The 17,328-nt window shown below is 44.1% G+C and overlaps 1 protein-coding gene across 2 annotated transcripts in view; it reads right to left on the reverse strand.

Moving 5' to 3' along the window:
• Positions 1 to 17,328, reverse strand: part of GMDS (GDP-mannose 4,6-dehydratase) — a 3,238,640-nt gene that overhangs the window by 547,392 nt on the left and 2,673,920 nt on the right. The gene's annotated exons all lie outside the window — the stretch shown is intronic.

Consider the following 17,328-nt stretch of genomic DNA (forward strand, 5'->3'; position numbering starts at 1 on the left):
TATGTGTAAATGTACAACTATATCAGCGAAACTGATCAAAATGCATAAATTATAGGATTGACCTGGCAAGGAACCCAAGGCCCGATCCCAAGAATGGTTAACCCGCGAGAGGGTTGGCCAAGGGCTGGACAAATCATATAAAAGACCCAAGTATTCCAATGTACGGTCTCTCTACTAATGCATCGAACCTTCGTTGAAGTTCGTTACGTTACTCTGAGAGCCGAATAGCTATCCGTTTTTCAATTGACTTTGGTAACTGTTGTAGCTTTGTAACCTGTGTTGGTGTGTTTCTTTGGGCTTCCTGGCCTCATATTATTTTTATGTTTTCACAGTTGGCGCCCGAACAGGGACCCTCAAGATTGATGCCGGATCATTGAAGGTTGACGCAGACTATCGAACCGGGATCGGACGGTGTGATACTGCAGGCCCGACCGAATGAGACGCGATACCTCGGCAGCGCTGCACAATCCGATCCTTGAACGATAGTCATGTGGTCTGACACGGCATCTTGACGAGGGTCCATTTTTGAGGCGGGCAGATTTGCCGAAACCACCAAACACAAAGTAAAATTCGTTAGGTAAGTTCTTTGGTAAACCGTACGGTCCTCCTTAGGTTTGGTCAGGTGCAGTCGTGACCCGGCTCTTAATTTAACCCTGACAATTTGAATTTGGCGTATTGTATCTGCAGACACAATTATTGACCAGGTAACACCAATTGTTTGTGAAATGCCTGGGAAATTGTTTAGCTGCTTTAGGGCTCTGTTCCGCAGCGATCAGCAATCTTTGGAATTTAGCCGCCCGGCACCACAGGAGGGGTCGCCGGCATGTATTACGTACTGTAAGTATGGCATTGGAAGTATAGTATTTAATGATATTTGGCACAGACAGACCAGACATGCCTCCGAATTTCAGTGGCCAATCAATGGTAGTTTTGAGATCCCCCGTATTGAATACCTAGAATCGGTCTTGCTAAAAAAAAAGGCTAGACCTGCAGCCTTTGATGTTTTGCAGAATTGGAAAAAAGAAGCATTGCAGCAGCTTAAAAGTAGGGATAAAACATGCACGCCGTCATAAAACAAATGCCGAAAAGGCGTTGTTATATGATAAGGAAAAACATTCAGAGTCAGTTAAAAATATGGATAGGGCTTTTTCACTCGGAATCCAGAAAATGTATCCCTCTAAAGATTTCCATGTTTCTGAAGAATTTATTGATACATTGTTAAACGAACGCAGGCCTGGTGCTTCTGCGCCACCTCCGTATGATCCTCTCCTGGGTGCTCTGCCCATTCCTGCTATTGTCCCTGCTGTTATTCCTGTTCCCCCTGTACAACCTATTGTTCCTATTCCTCTAGCTGTTGTTCCTCCATCTATCGCACCACCCCTTCCTCCCGCGCCGATAGTTGCACCCTTATTGAATTTGCCCACACCTCCGCTCCCGAGTGGTCCCGTATTGACTGAAGTTGATCAAGGTGCGGGGTCAAAGATTGTCACTCGTAATACTGTTTCTGCAGATAAGAAATGGGAATTGTTTGCATGGGCTAAGCACTGTATGGAGAAAGGTGATCAAGTTAATGTTTTTTCCACATTATCTAATTTGAACAGTTTTCCCGAGAAAAATGTTTTTATCGAAGGTTTGGGGACTCATGTATGTGTGATGTGGGGTAGATTACAAAATTCGGATCTCCCTCAAGGGGTGAGGGATCTAAATGCTTTAGCACTTTCGAGGGATACAGAGAAGAAAGTACATGGTCATGTTGAAAGATTGTTTGAGTATAGGAGGGACTTTGAAAAATCACGAGATGAGGATGATGAAGATGACAGTATGTATGTACAGAAACGGTTCCTTTCGTGTCGTAGATCGGCACCTGAGGAAGTACGAATTTGTACCAAAGATGCGATTTGATGGATCTCGGATTCATCGATATCGCCAGATGAAGTATATGACACGTATAGTCAGTTTACAGTAGTAATGCAAAGGAAGGTGATTCAGGTAATGGTACAGTACCTGCAGGAAGAATGTATAAGGAAAAAGGTTAATTGCCCTATAGAGTTATTGGGGATTTGTAAAAGGGCTTTTTCGCCCGACACTTCTTCGACTGCCTTAGCGCTCGACCTGGCTCTATTGCTTAGTAAGCGGTCGGAGTTACCTATATCTCAGTTGCCTATGAGAGAGGTTCCTCCGACATTCGTCCCAAAGGTTGAGATTCCCGCTAACGCTGGGATTGGTGCACCCGCTGTGGATATCCCTGCGCATTATGTATCGCAATTTGTTCACGTCCCGTTTTCACGACAGGAAGTGAACACTATTAAACAATCAGTTCCCGATATCAGGAAAAACCCGACAGGGTTTTACAAAGAGATAGAGTCCGTTTTGCAGTCCTCTGTGTTCACCTTAAGTGATATTGACTTTCTATTCCCTGTACTCCTACCCGTAGATGTATGGAAGCAGGTTCGGACAATAGACGATGTGTCAGGGTTGGGAGATACGTGGGCTAATATGACTAGGGTTGATGGGGAAAGACCAGCTGGTGAGAAACCACCTCAGGTAATACTCACTTTGCCTGATAGAATTGTTGCAAAATTAAAAACTATAATTCCAGAGAAAAGAATTGTTTGGGACAAGCTTACGGCCTGTCTTCAAGGAAAAACTGAAGGTGCCACCGAATTCTTTAATAGATTCGAACAGGTATTTTCTGACTTCAGTGGACAGGACTTGGGTACAGAGTCTGGGAAAAGGTTGTTTGTGGACAAATTTGGAGGTGGATTGTTGCCCGACATCCAGTCACAGATTATGTCCTCTGAGAGCGCTTGGCAGGCAAAATCTCAATCTGAAGTTTTGCACATGGCTCAGTATTATGAGAACCGTGTTAATAATGAAAAGGAGAAAATAGAGAAGAGGAAAGGAGATCTGAAAACTAAAGTATTATTACAACAAATTGTTAGAAACCCCAGAGGAGGCACGACACAGACCAGAGGTCAGTATGTCCCAAAAGGAAACGCTCCTTTGGGTTCTGTGAATATTAATCAATGTGCCTATTGCCGCCAGGAAGGTCATTGGCGAGCACTGTGCCCCGTCCTTCGACAAAGGTCAAATAACGCGTTTGGGAGTATGGGTAGACGACCTAGAGGTCGCCCTGGAACAGGGGGCCCTGATAGGGATCAGTTTTTACAAGATCCTCAGCAACCTTTTTCACGGGAAAATCAGACTTCGAGTGTGGACTCGAGGAACATATTTGATCACCCTTCTGCTGCCTACCTTTCTGAAGAGCTTCCTTCCGACGATACTCTATTTCATTAGGACTGCCCAAAGCAGGGTTTGGAACCTTCACCTATTCCCGTTAATCAGAAAGGCCCCTACGTTGAATTGTTAGTGGGGAATAGGAAACACCAGTTTTTGATAGACACTGGAGCACAGAAGTGCTCCATTGATCATTCCCGGGTTCCAAACATTCCACTGTCAGGGCAAACAAATATTTCTGTGGGGTTTTCTGGTATACCAATTGTCTGTCCGGTTTCTTCGCCGGTGTCTGTTTCTTTGGGTCCCTTTATGGACCATTGCCCTTTCCTTCTGACTTCGAACTGTGGAAAGAATTTGCTGGGGTTAAATTTGTTAAAGAAATTGAATGCAGTAATTCATTGTTCCTCTGATGGAGTACGACTGACGGTTTCACCACAGCAACTTCCCAATTCTCAGTTTTTGACTCGACCATTGCCTCCTGAGTTTAGCGTTGTCCCGGAATGTTTATGGGCAGTTGACGACAATGATGTCGGGGTACTACAGATTGAGCCTGTTAAAATAGTTTTAAAACATGGAATTAAATTACCACGCATTCCGCAGTATAAAATATCAGTTGAGGGCGAGCGTGCTTTGAAGTGCATTGTCTCCGATTTTGTGCATCGTGGGGTGATCGAGGAGATTGCAGGTAGTTTATGTAACAGTCCGATTTTGCCTGTACACAAGAAAGGTGACAATGCAATCCCATACCGGTTCATAATTGATCTTCGTGCTATTAACAGAGTTGTCGCCCCACAGTTTCCAATTGTGCCTGATGTAACAACGATACTGACAATGATCCCTGCTACGGCTACGCACTTCAGCGTTGTGGATTTAAAAAATGCTTTCTTTAGCATTCCTATACACAAAGAGAGTAGATATTTGTTTGCGTTCACCTTGGGGGGACGTTCATTTACATTTACTCGGGCACCTCAAGGGTATACTGAAAGTCCAAGCATTTATAGTAGAGCTTTGAAAGAGCAGTTCGACACCCTTGAATTGCCACCTACATGTACACTGCTTCAGTATGTCGATGATTTGCTTTTGGCTGCAGATTCTGAAAGTGCTTGTAAAGAAGGCACTGTACTGTTGCTTGTTCATCTAGCTAAAAATGGTCATAAAGCTTCGCTCAAAAAATGTCAATATTGTTGTCAGGAGGTCGCCTATTTAGGCTACCTCGTGTCAAAGGAGGGGAGAAGATTGAAACCTGAAAGAATAAAACACATTTCTGGCATGTCTGTCCCAAATACACAGAAGGAAGTCAGAGCCTTAATAGGTATGGCTTCTTCCTGTAGGTTGTGGATCCCGAACTTTTCACTAGTGATAAAACCGATATTGGCTTTGACGAAGAAGGGCATTTCTCTGCCACTGCCATGGAAATCGGAACATCAACGATCATTTGAGCTTCTCAAAACCGCGTTATGCTCTGCACCGGTTCTGGGTACTCCAAATTATGACAAGGCCTTTGTGTTGTTTGTGCATGAATGTGATGGATGCGCTTTGGCTGTGTTAACACAGGAACACGGAGAGAAGAATAGGCCGTGTGGCTACTACTCCTCCGCCCTTGATCCTGTCGCATGCGCTTTGCCAAGATGTTTGCGAGCTGTCGCTGCTGCTGCCGCGTCTGTAAAACAGAGTGAGGGAATGGTCCTAGGCCATGATTTGATTTTGATGGTACCTCACTCGGTAGATATCCTATTGAACAAAACCCAAACGCAACACCTCACCTCTGCACGGCTAACAAGGTATGAATTAATTCTGTTTGCCCCTCACATTCAAATTAAGAGGTGTTGTGTTCTTAATCCGGCTGAACTCTTACCTTTCCCACAAAATACTGTTTGCGGTGACCAAGAATTACATGACTGCCTGTATACCACTGAACAGGAAACGAAGGGCAGGATAGATCTTATAGATACTCCTTTGGACAATGCAGAAGGGGAGCTGTTTTGTGATGGCTCCTGCTTCAAACTTCCAGGTGGTACATCTACAGCTGCTTACGCAGTTACTACGTTGAGTACAGTTGTTGAAACTAAGAGAATTTCGTATAACTCCGCGTAGGCCGCAGAGATTATAGCGTTGACCCGAGCTTGTGAACTCTCCGAAGGGCATATAGTAAACATATATACTGATAGCCAGTACGCCTTTGGGGTGGCTCACAACTTTGGGAGGCTCTGGTCGGAAAGAGGGTGCCTAATCTCACATGGGACCAAGATTCAGCATGGTCCCCTGATAGTGCAATTGCTCTCGGCACTCTCGCTCCCTAGGCAGTTAGCGATCATGAAATGTGCAGCACATCGTAAGGTCATAGATGATGTGGGAAAAAGGAACGCTTTCGCTGACCAGATAGCCAGGCAAATGGCCACAGACCTTAGCACGGACATGTATGCTCTAAGGTAAACAAAAGATGCCTATGTAATGGATGAGGGTATCGGGTCTGTGCGAGATATTCAAACTGATGCCACAATAGACGAGTCTAAAAGGTGGGCCGAAGGAATGGGGAAACTGGATGATGATGGGTGTTGGGTGGATGCATCTGAAGGAAAATGGTTGCTCCCTGATTCATATGTACTGGCAATGGTTACAATGGCACACGGTCCTACGCATGTGTGTGCTCAGCAGATCACGAAAATGTTAGAACAAGTTTGGGTGAATGACAAAATTCGGAAGACTGCACAACGACATGTTCAGAATTGTATGATTTGCTTACAGCACAATGTGGGGAAGGGGACAGTAACTCCAAGGGGAAGCTTTGGGCCCCCTTCTGTTCCCTTTGAGGTCATCCACTTTGATTTTATTGAGATGGAACGGTGTAACAATCTAAAATATGTTCTTGTGATTATTTGTGCTTTTAGTAAAAGGGTCGAAGCTTTCCCCGTTAAAGATGCTACTGCCATGACCACTGCAAAGACTATGGTAAAAGAATTTTTTCCATGATTTGGGCTCCCAAGGGTAATTTGGTCGGACAATGGTCCCCATTTTGTTGCAGCAGTAATTTTGCAGATATGCACAGCGTTACATATTGAGAAACAATTTCACTCAGCTAGACATCCTCAAAGTGCTGGGTTGGTAGAGAGACATAATGGTATCTTAAAGAATAAGCTTGCAAAAACATGTGCCGATACCAAATTGAAATGGCCAGATGCCTTACCTATTGTATTATTAGCCATGCGTACTACACCTCAAACCAAGACTGGGCTTTCTCCATTTGAGGTAGTGATGGGGAGACCTGCTAACATTTGGGGTTTCCCAAAGCCTAAAGCCCTGAGGGAGGTGGAAAATGTATTGCTTGTAGACTACTGCAACCAGTTGACTAAAAACCTGTATTTCATTTATCATCAGGTTTACTCGGCTTTACCTGTATGGTTCACGGGCCCAAGACACGATATTCAGCCTGGAAGTTGGGTCCTAGTGAAGGCCTACGAAAGGTCTTCCTGTCTCTCTCCTCGCTGGAGGGGACCCTACCAGGTGCTGTTGGTCACCCGGACAGCAGTGCGGGTGGCTGGGAAAAAACGCTGGATCCACGCGACGCATGTCAAGAAACTTCCTCACCCGACGCCACACGTTACAGAAGAAGCAGAACCCCTCGGTGATGCTACAATCTCTGATCTTGGAGTAGCAAACAGCGCTGTGAGTGCGTCGGAGAATTTCCCTGAGCCCGTGGAGCTTGGGGAACAGTCCATTTCATCCCTGCACTCTTTTGAAAAGTCACTTCCGGAAAACATTGTTTCAAGTTCTGCGACTTCCGTCGCCTCCGATACGTCGCTTCCCTCAGGAAGTGACGACGCCTTATTTTCGGATCAAACAGTTTTGGGTACCACCAGGTACGGCCTTCGACGGAGGAAATAGAACTACGGCACGGGTCTTTCCGTGCATTTGGAAATGAGAAGTGATTGAAAGTTTTCTCTTGTAAAAGAAGTTCCTTTCGAACAAAAAGGAAAAAAGGGGATTCTGCTGGCTAGGGTTGGGAAGGACTAAGAAGTCACGCGTCGGTAGTGTCGCCAGCAACGAACATTGGGGTCGTCGATTGAGAAACTGCAATGCCTGCCACCTCCACCGCTGCTCCCCGCACTGGACTTGTAAATAGGGGGGTGACCAACTCGGACAACGAACAATGTGCCTGGGCCCCGAAAATGTATTGCTGTGTTGTGTTAATGATAATTGGTATTTGTGTGATTACTGCTGTAGGACTTTGGTACTTTGAAGAAATGTACCCTCTAAAACCTCTACTGCCAATTGAGATTGTCCCTCCTGCTTTGACTCCCTCTGTACACCTTCACACTCTGTCACCTAGAGACTCCCAGCATAGACAAAAGTATCATAATAACACTTTAATGATAGTAATGAATGCAACGCATGCCATTTTTAATAAGAGTAATTGTTGGATTTGCACTCATTTACCGCAACATGGGAACAAGGGGCTAGGATGGTATATTCACCCTTTACCTTTAACGACTGCTTGCTATGCCTCTCTTAGAGCACTATTCTTTGGCTGTTGGAATGATAGCATCTCAGGGAACTTTGATGGAACTAATTTAAATGATTTTGAGAAACGTGAATTAACTCCGCTGGGATGCTCGCTTTTTGCAAATAGAAGTAAACCTAATGTTACTTCTATTAGGCCGTCTGATAAACTATCTCTTCCCTTTCAAACTCTAATTTCCTTTAAAATGGCTCCGATAGGCAATAAGGACGCCGTGCCTCCTTCCTACTCTATAAATCATAGCCCTGATTCAGTCCCCTTTTGTGTACAAAGAAATGGCACTCGGCCAATGGGAGATTTTGCAGGTTGTATGAACATTGTAAATTTGACTGGAGAGAACAGGCCCCTGTATGTAGGGGGGTCTGTTTATTTTGTTTGTGGTAGTTCAGCATTTCCCTGGTTGCCCAAGGTTTGGCAGGGAACCTGTTATTTAGGAATCCTGCTACCTGGGGTATTTGTAGCTAGTACAATGGAGGTTTCTAAGGCTCGCCCACGGCGGGACGAGAACGGAGATACCCCTGGGCAAGTATTGGGAGATATAGCAAAGTCAGTTGTGCCCTTTTGGGGACAGATAGCAAACTCTGAAAACATTACAGGACTAGCAAGAGTACTGGAGAGAACCATCAACCGGACCACAGACATACTCTACAATATGACACTAGAACAAAAAGCAATAAGATTGGTAGCACTCCAAAATCGGATGGCATTAGATGTCATTCTGGCAGAACGTGGTGGAGTATGCAAATTAGTGGGGTCCGCTTGTTGTGTTTTCGTACCAGATTACTCGCCGACAATTTTTAAAGCAATACAGAACTTGCACATCCTTAGTTCTGAAGTGCATGTTCCTATGGGAGATTGGAATATTAGCGCCTGGTTCTGGGATTCTTTACGATCTTGGGGTTGGAAGGTGCTTTCTGTCATTCTGGTTATTTTGGGGATCCTGCTATTCCTTTGTTGCTGTTTCCAGTGTCTACCTCGTATATGTGTAATGCTAGGGGGATGTTGTGCTCAAGCAGTGAGCACAGTAGGGCACAGAATGTATGCCCCAGATACAGCATCTAAAGAGTTTGTGTTACAAGAGGTTCTGATGAACGACCTAATGGCTATAGACATTACAGATAATGATTCAGGATGTATGGACGACAATGCATGGAGTTATTTGCAAAAGTATTAGAAATGATATTAGCACTTGGAATAGGCCAAAAGGAGGGTCTGTCGGAATTGAAAATAATATTATGCCTCCTATCGCAGCAATTGTATGTGTATTGGCCTACGCCAAGTTGTCTAAAATATCATGCAAATAAACTCCGCGGCAAGGTCTTGACCTTAGAGAAAGTAATGTAAGTCGCCATCTTGGATTAAGCCGCCATTTTAGGTTCTCTTGTAATGTGGAAGTCACCCTGAACATCAAAATGGAGGCCGAATGACATTCTGAGTAAGATTCTGGCCGTTGTGACCTCCGTACACACGAATAATTAATATGCCTGCAGGCCACTTGTAGGGGTCGCGAACTGAGACCTTGTCCTATTGCTGACCTATGTGTAAATGTACAACTATATCAGCGAAACTGATCAAAATGCATAAATTATAGGATTGACCTGGCAAGGAACCCAAGGCCCGATCCCAAGAATGGTTAACCCGCGAGAGGGTTGGCCAAGGGCTGGACAAATCATATAAAAGACCCAAGTATTCCAATGTACGGTCTCTCTACTAATGCATCGAACCTTCGTTGAAGTTCGTTACGTTACTCTGAGAGCCGAATAGCTATCCGTTTGTCAATTGACTTTGGTAACTGTTGTAGCTTTTAAATAAAGCACTTGTATGTTCTTTGTAACCTGTGTTGGTGTGTTTCTTTGGGCTTCCTGGCCTCATATTATTTTTATGTTTTCACAGAGTGAGTGACTTTTTGGACAGAGGCTGATAAGGTTTCAGCAAGGAAGCATGAAACACTGGAGGAATGCATTTCCAGGAGAAAGGTAAGCGCATGCGAAAGGTGAAAGGGTTGATGACTTTGGTCCATAGAATCGGGGAGACAATTTGCTTGGACATATATGTTTAGGTACTAAGAAGACAGCCAGACTGGATCCCCTATAATATAAGGGAGAAATGCTTGACGCTTGCGATCTGCATATTTTTTGTTGTTTTCTCTGGCTTTGATCTGATGTTCCTTCACTTGTTTATGGCTGGAAATCAATTTGGTAAACCATGCTTCCACAGTAGATACGGTAGAGCTACCAGCGGAAGATGAAGGCAAAACCGTGGGATAAAAGCTGCTGGCAAGGCTCACCCAAGCAAGCAAGAGTAAATGTTGAACTCGTGGAAGAGGCCATCATTAGTGTGGGCCTCCTAGAGGAGGACTTCCCAGTAGGCCAGAGAGTGGCAGAATGTGGATTGGTTACACTGAGTGGGAACGGTACCAGGTCTCCAGAAGAGATCCCAGTTCCCAATAATACTCAACTCTATACAGAACATGTGTTTATCAATGTACACAAAATGTCTCTGGTCCGAGACACTGCAGCTAGCCTCACTGCTGTCACCCGGCAGTGGGTACAGCCAGGCCAGTATATTGATGGGCCTGATTGTAGCATCAGTGGGTTTGACGGAAAGAGTAAGTGTCCCTTTGGCAATAGTAGAGTTCAGCTGGCAAGGTGAAACGACTGAGCGCTGTGTAGCATTGAAGGACTCCATTCATGTCCCGTGTTTGTTGGGTGATAATCTTCCTGATCCCGAGATAGTCACTGCAGCTACGAGATTTAGGGCCCAAGAGGTCACCAGATTGAAAATTCTCAGAGCCTTAGGACCTGGAGTGCTCCCAGAGAGCTTGTTGGAGAGCTTGTTGGAAGGACCGGCGTGGCTGGTAGCCCCTAGTCCAGTTCCACAGACTGCTTAGGCTCCTACACCTGTGGGAGAGGGGCCAGTAGCCACTGAGGACCCTACCTTGGTAGTAGTGGACTCAGTGACTTCAGAGTTGCCCGGTGCAGCGCAGGAACCTGAGTTGGTGGACCAGGTGAGCGCAGATCTGAAGGGCCTGCCCAAGCTGAATGAGTTTGCATCAGATGGAGGCCCAGATCAGACTGACTTCTTCACAGCCCAAAAATAGTGTCCCACTCTGGCAGGTCGGCGGAAGAGGGCAGAGGAGTAGGCTAAGGGCAAGGCCCATGGATTGTTTAAAGTGCACTGGGAGGATAAGCTCCTGTACAGTGAGCCAAAAGTCTCTGTGGGTGAGGGTACCAGAGGGTTGGTGATTCCCCAATGCCATAGAAAGTTCCTCTTGGATTTGGCTCACCAAATTCCTTTAGTGGGTCACTTGGGAGTGACCAAGACATAGGACTAGTTGTTTGTGCACATTTACTAGCTGCAGTTTGGCGTAAAGGTTAAGGCAAATGTCCAGTCCTGCTCGACTTGTCCAGCCTCTGGCAAGTCAGGTGGTGCCACAAAAGCCCCCTTAATTCCACTACCCATGGTTGGACGGCCTTTCGAGAAAATAGGCATGGACATTGTGGGCCCTTTGGATCCCTAAACCAGCTCGGGGAACAGATATCTCTTGGTGGTGGTAGACCACGCCGTAAGGTACCCGAAGGCTGTCCATCTGAGGAGAATCAAAGCCCCATGATTGTGAAGGCTCCTAATGGGATATTCTCTTGTGTTGGATTTCCAAATGAATTCATTTCTGACAGGGGATCAAACTTCATATCCCGTATGTGAAGGCTATGTGGGAAGAGTGTGGAGTCACCTACCTGTTCTCTACATCCATCCTTCCACAAACAAATGGGCTTGTTGAGTGGTTCAAAAAGACCCTGAATGCCATGATATGTGGCTTGGAAGAGCACTTGAGGAGAAAATGGGAAATTATCCTGCCATGCCTTCTGTTCGCCTACAGGGAGGTGCCACAGAACTGAGTAGAGTTTAGCCCATTTGAGCTTCTGTTTGGACACCCTGTATGAGGTCCCCTCAGTCCAGTGAAAGAGAAATGGGAGGGCAACCCCTCATCTCCTATGAAAGATGTGGTGGACTATGTATTTGTCCTTCGGTTTAGAATGGCAAAGTACATGGAACAGTCGACGAAAAACCTAAAGGCAAGTCAGGAGCGGATGATGCACTGGCAAGACCAGAAGGCCACAGTGACAATCTATTCTCCATGCCAGTGGGTGTGGATTATGGAGCCTGTTAAACCCAGTGCCCTTCAGGACAAGTGGACTAGGCCTTACTGTGTGCTGGAAAAAGTCAGTGAGGTGAATTATCTCATTGACATGAAGACATAAACAGATGTGCAGGGTTTTTCACATCAACTGGCTAGAACCCATTAAAGCTGGTATGGCGTGGTTATGGCATTAGTGATTGGTAGAGAGACTGAGGAGGAGACTGATCCCCTCCCGCACCCTTCTGGTGTACTAGAGGTTAGGTGTGGGGCTTATTGATGGTTTAGATACTGATATTCATCCCTGGATCACTGGTGCCCCAAAAGTTGATTCGTCAAAGGGTGGCACTGTGCCATCTACTCTCCATGCTTTGGGAATGGTCCTGAGGGAAACACGTGACCAGACCCGATCCCCCACTTTTCATAGACCGATGAGGGCTGCAGAATGAGCCCCTGGCCTGACACCTCACTGTTCCACAATGAACCTTGGGCCCTACCATAAAATAGCACTCACTCTCCGCTCCAGTGACCGAAAAGGTTGAGCCCATAACTCTATGTGCCCCAACCTACCGCCACAGGGGCCACTGAGCTACCGGTCAGGGGCACCCCCCATCGTTCTGCTAACTGACCTGCCTCTGCAGCTGGATGTTCTCAGGTGGGGGAAGGCAAAAGAGAGGGAGAACACCATGCACTCCCTCCCTTTATGCCCTGCCCAAGACCCCCTTCATTCTGCTTTTAGTGCCGGGCCACAGTGCATAATCATGATGTTGTCACACACCCGTCACCAAGAAGACCCTACCCACGTCTTGGTGTCCGTCCCATTTTGTTCCACAGCTGACTGAGACTGGTTACGCTCCAGGCCTGCTATTGTTCACGGAATCTGTATAATTGACCGGAAAAAAAAGGAATGTTAGATTTGTTCGGATTTTGGCTGTAAGAAAATAACGTACAGCCGAAAATTTCAAACACATCTACCATTCAGTACCATTGTAGTGAACAAGGGGAGCTGGAGTGTCCCCCGCGCCCTTGTTTTGTCACAGTGGCTTTTGGGGTTGTGGAGGTTGTCCCCAGCTAAGTAAAAGAAAGTTTTTAAAAAGGACTGTGCGTGCCGGTACCCTTGCACGTATGTGAAGGGAACCAGGTTCGCTGAGGGATAGAGGAGTCAGCGGCATACAGCGAAGTGTGCCACCGAAAGTTAAGTAAGGGGGTGTGGGAGGGAAGGTTACCAGAAATGTTCGGTTGGAGTGAAAACCGAAAGTCATTTTCTTTCAAATTACTTTCTTTTTTTTCTCCCTCAAACATTTATGATTCGGTTAAATCATGGACATTCATTGTTCTCACCACTTCCTACTTCGTCTATATGCTGGTTTTTAAGCAGAGATGTATATTCCCTGGCTCCATGTCAGACAGTTGTGAATGGTTCATCCTGTGGAAAGTGTTTCTCAGCATTCTGGCATTCGTAGTTTTGCGTTTTATTCACCACTGCAGAAATGTAAGTGACAGAATGCAAAAAAAAGAGGCAGGCCTGTATGCCCTATTCACACGAGACACTGCAACAACTTTATGTTTCTTAACTATGCTGTGGGTTGGTTGTATTATTAATAAAGATGACTTGCTTTTTTCATGTTGAAAACAGGCATCCAGCATATTGTTGTGAACAGGAGTAAATAAAATGTGAATGTTTGCTCTAAAACAATCAGGCAACTTTGTACATTTTTTTTAAATAGATAGTTTATCTTTTCTTTCACAAATACACCAACTACGGTTGAGGCCTGTTGTTTGTACTTTGCTTTAAAATGTACATAGGCCTTCAGAATGATCAGCTCTTTGCATGAAAAGTTGGAATTTTGCAAATGATAGGGCGACTGAAGGTGAACTTGCACCCATGACCCATTAATTGCTGCCTAATGTGCAGCCCTTAGTTGACAAAGGAGTTGTAAATCACAGGTCCACAGAAAACACCACACAATTCATATGCAATTGAGAGCCTCACGGGCTGGCGGACATCTTGAAACCCCAAAGGCCTCTTCTCTCCTCCTACCTGACTCCCCTGGCTTTTGAACATTTCTTAAAACTGAGACTGACCCACGGAAGAGACACAATCCGGATGTATTGTCTGTTAACCAGACACAGATCTAAAAATACGGCGAGTCCGGTCTAAATCTGGATGGGTGGAAACTGAAAGGCTGCGCACGCACCCTTGCAGTTCCCGGGAGAGGAAGGCAGTTTAGGATGGAAAGATTCTCTCTCCCATTCTGACCTGGTAGCACATGGCCTTGCTGTCACCTCGGGATTCGGGATTGCATGATTGTTGAATGAAGACTAAACTGTGTCCAATTTAGGTCACGACATGTGGGTAGAATAATGTAATCTGGGCGATCGGCTGACCTTATCTTAAAAAATGATCTTAAAAATGTTTCTGCTTATTTTTGGCAATAAGAACAGAGTTAGATACACATCAATTAGATTGGCGTGTCTATTACAAGTGATAATCCAACAAGCAATAGAAGAAAAAAAAATGCAGTTAAAATACATAAAAGCAAGTGAAGTCCCTTATATATTAAATTCCTAAGGAAATATATTTATTTTTATTTGTTACTATGTTTTATTGGTTAACTATAACCTTTAACACTTAAAACAAAAGAAGAAAGCACAATTAGTTCTTTTACATACATTTCCAATATGAACAATAAAATATCATTGATTAAAAGAAACTGTATTTTTAAAACACATAATAAACAACTCAATAATTTAAAATGCATTTAAATCCAGAATAAAAATGGAATCTAAAAATATATTCAATACAGTAACTTAGAAATGTCTTGCCACATATAAAGTAAAATTCATAACTAAGTTTCTTCCTGCGTATAAAGGATACATTTGTCATGTATTTTAACTAAGAACAACCTTAAGAGGGTGTAAAATAGAATAAGGCCCAACAACAGCTGAGACTCTCAAACCAACCACAGAACTCTCTTCAACTCTCATTTTTAAACACAGACAATCAATCTCTACAACCTGTGGTGCAGGCACCGCCCAAGGAATCTACATAAGGACGTCTATTGGAGCATCTTGAAAGGCAATTAATAGACAAACATCAATATTAACCACTTATCTTCATGTGTCCCACTCAAGTGATTGCATTATGAAGGCCTCAAATTCTTAATTCCTCATATTGGCTCACTATTGGATGTTGCTTCCTTGTTAGTACTGTATGAGATTTTGGGATACGGTTTTCACTGCAGGGGGATGGATGTTACTCAATTTTAACAGATTTCAGTTAACTGAAAATATTTTCAAATGTAAATAATACGCTAGACAGGCATGCACGCCCCCACCCCTCTAATGATGTAATGGCTTTCATTGCTCTCCACTGTACTGCTTTGTAACTACTGATAGTGGCATTTAGTGCTACACAAGAAACCTACATAAAAACTGTACATGCCTGCAAGGGAACACGACAGCTGGCAGTAAGGAAGAATGGGAGAGAAATAGATGACACACAAGGAGGGAAAACCTGTGGATAGGAGGGCCCGTTGGTGTGAGGAGAATGTGTCTGAGGGGCTACTATTCCAAGTGGGACATGGAGAACGAGCCCGGGGACAGAAAACTTGGTAAAACAAGGAAGTTGGATGCATCAGGTACCTTGGGAATTCTAAGCTAAGATGTGTTTTGATGGTGCATGTGTACATTATTGGCCCATACATCATTAATGGCAATGGTAAGAATTTTGAAGAGTAGATTTTCTTTAAAAGGAAGTCAGTGCAGTCTTCACATTAAAAGGGGAATTAATTCCAGTGCAAAACCCTACATTGTTTTGCCTCCAATGGACCAACCATACAGAGTAACAATAACCAGGCTTTTTCTGCGAGCAAGAGTAGCATTCCATAAGCAAGGTTTCAAGAGGGAACAACATCTTTTAAAACAATGGAAACATTGCAGTCTTTGGTTTGAATCTCCAGGGTGAGTGGAGAATCTGTAAAAAAATCCTAATGTGTGTGAGTTTAATTTGGCCTATGGTAATTCACTTGTATTAGATTGTGGCCACCGTTTGGATGTGAAGAGTATATCCTGAACTCTGTTTTTGCCACTTTTAGATGAGAGATATTCTGCTCTGGCATGTTCTATGCCTAGACTTGGTGCAAACCTGCAATGGTGCCAAATAACTTGTTAATTCACTCACTCAGAAACTTATCATAGAAAGGACCCAATTTAGAGCTCCATTGAGTTTAAAGGAGGGCTCTGTATTATCAGCATGGGTACAAAAGCCACGCCCAACGAAAGCAGAGAGGTTATGGACTGAAGATGCACAGGCTTGTCACCATGAATGGAACCCAAAAACTATCAACTATAGGAAAAGGCACTGAGATGCTGCACTGCTTCTTCAAGTTAGCAAATATGATTAAATTGTATGGAGAAATATTGCACCAGCAAGTTAATAGCTACGGCCTCATGTAATGGACAGCACCTAGCATACAAAATGGAGACAGACTCAATGTAAAGTGAGAGGCACCAAAATAATTCATCACTTTATTCATTAACATTTCTGACCACTTACTTGCTTTCATGAGAGACAACACATGTCAAATAACGCAGAGTTGCCACATGTGAAAAATGTACGGAAAGCTAAAGAAAATAAGTTCCAAGTGCAAATCAGGAAAACATTATTAATGTTGGAAATAACACTAGTCTATGTAGTCACTTGTAATACTATAAATAAAAAATGTTGGTATGCGTTTAAAATGAATCACCACAGTGTACATCACCTTTCCATGACAGTGTTTAAATTGTAATGTGATTGTGATTCACATTATTTTGAAGACAAAGGAGTGAAGTATAAAGAATACTTAATCAGAGGGGTTTACATTTTTGTAGATATAATAGAAGTAAATAAACCTTTCATTCACATAGAGCTGATAAAGCCATTAAGATGGCTTTGGCAATGCTTGTTTTGATGTCTTCTTATTGAAATGACCCAAAGTTATAATGTCACTTCTGCTCTCCTTACAGATTCCAATGGGGGTGACGTATGTTCACATGAGACTGACCTGGACCTTTCGGGGTGCAAAGATGTATGGCCTGTAGTCAAGAAAATGTATTAGGCTTACACTGACAGAGGGCCATCTGGACTAGGCTTGTCATGCAGGAGCCTACTTTAAGGATAATTGCTTGAAAATAGATTTAATAACATTCTTTGAAGTTGAATTTCATGGTGTGCTCACTGATAACAATCAGGGCTGCACCAATGAAAAACCTATCATGTTTTCTGTGTGGCCAGCTACTAATAGATTTCATTGCACTTAATGTGGCACCTTTGACAGTACTAAAGGCAATAAACGGACAAGATAGTTAGCCTAATGGCTATTCAAACAATGGAGGTCCTGTGACAGCGAATACTGGTGAATTGTTACCTGCATGTAGGCCTGGATGTGTAAGC

Source organism: Ambystoma mexicanum, chromosome 5p (genome assembly GCF_040938575.1).
Source record: "Ambystoma mexicanum isolate Mex_15411 chromosome 5p, UKY_AmexF1_1, whole genome shotgun sequence".
NCBI lineage: Eukaryota > Metazoa > Chordata > Amphibia > Caudata > Ambystomatidae > Ambystoma > Ambystoma mexicanum.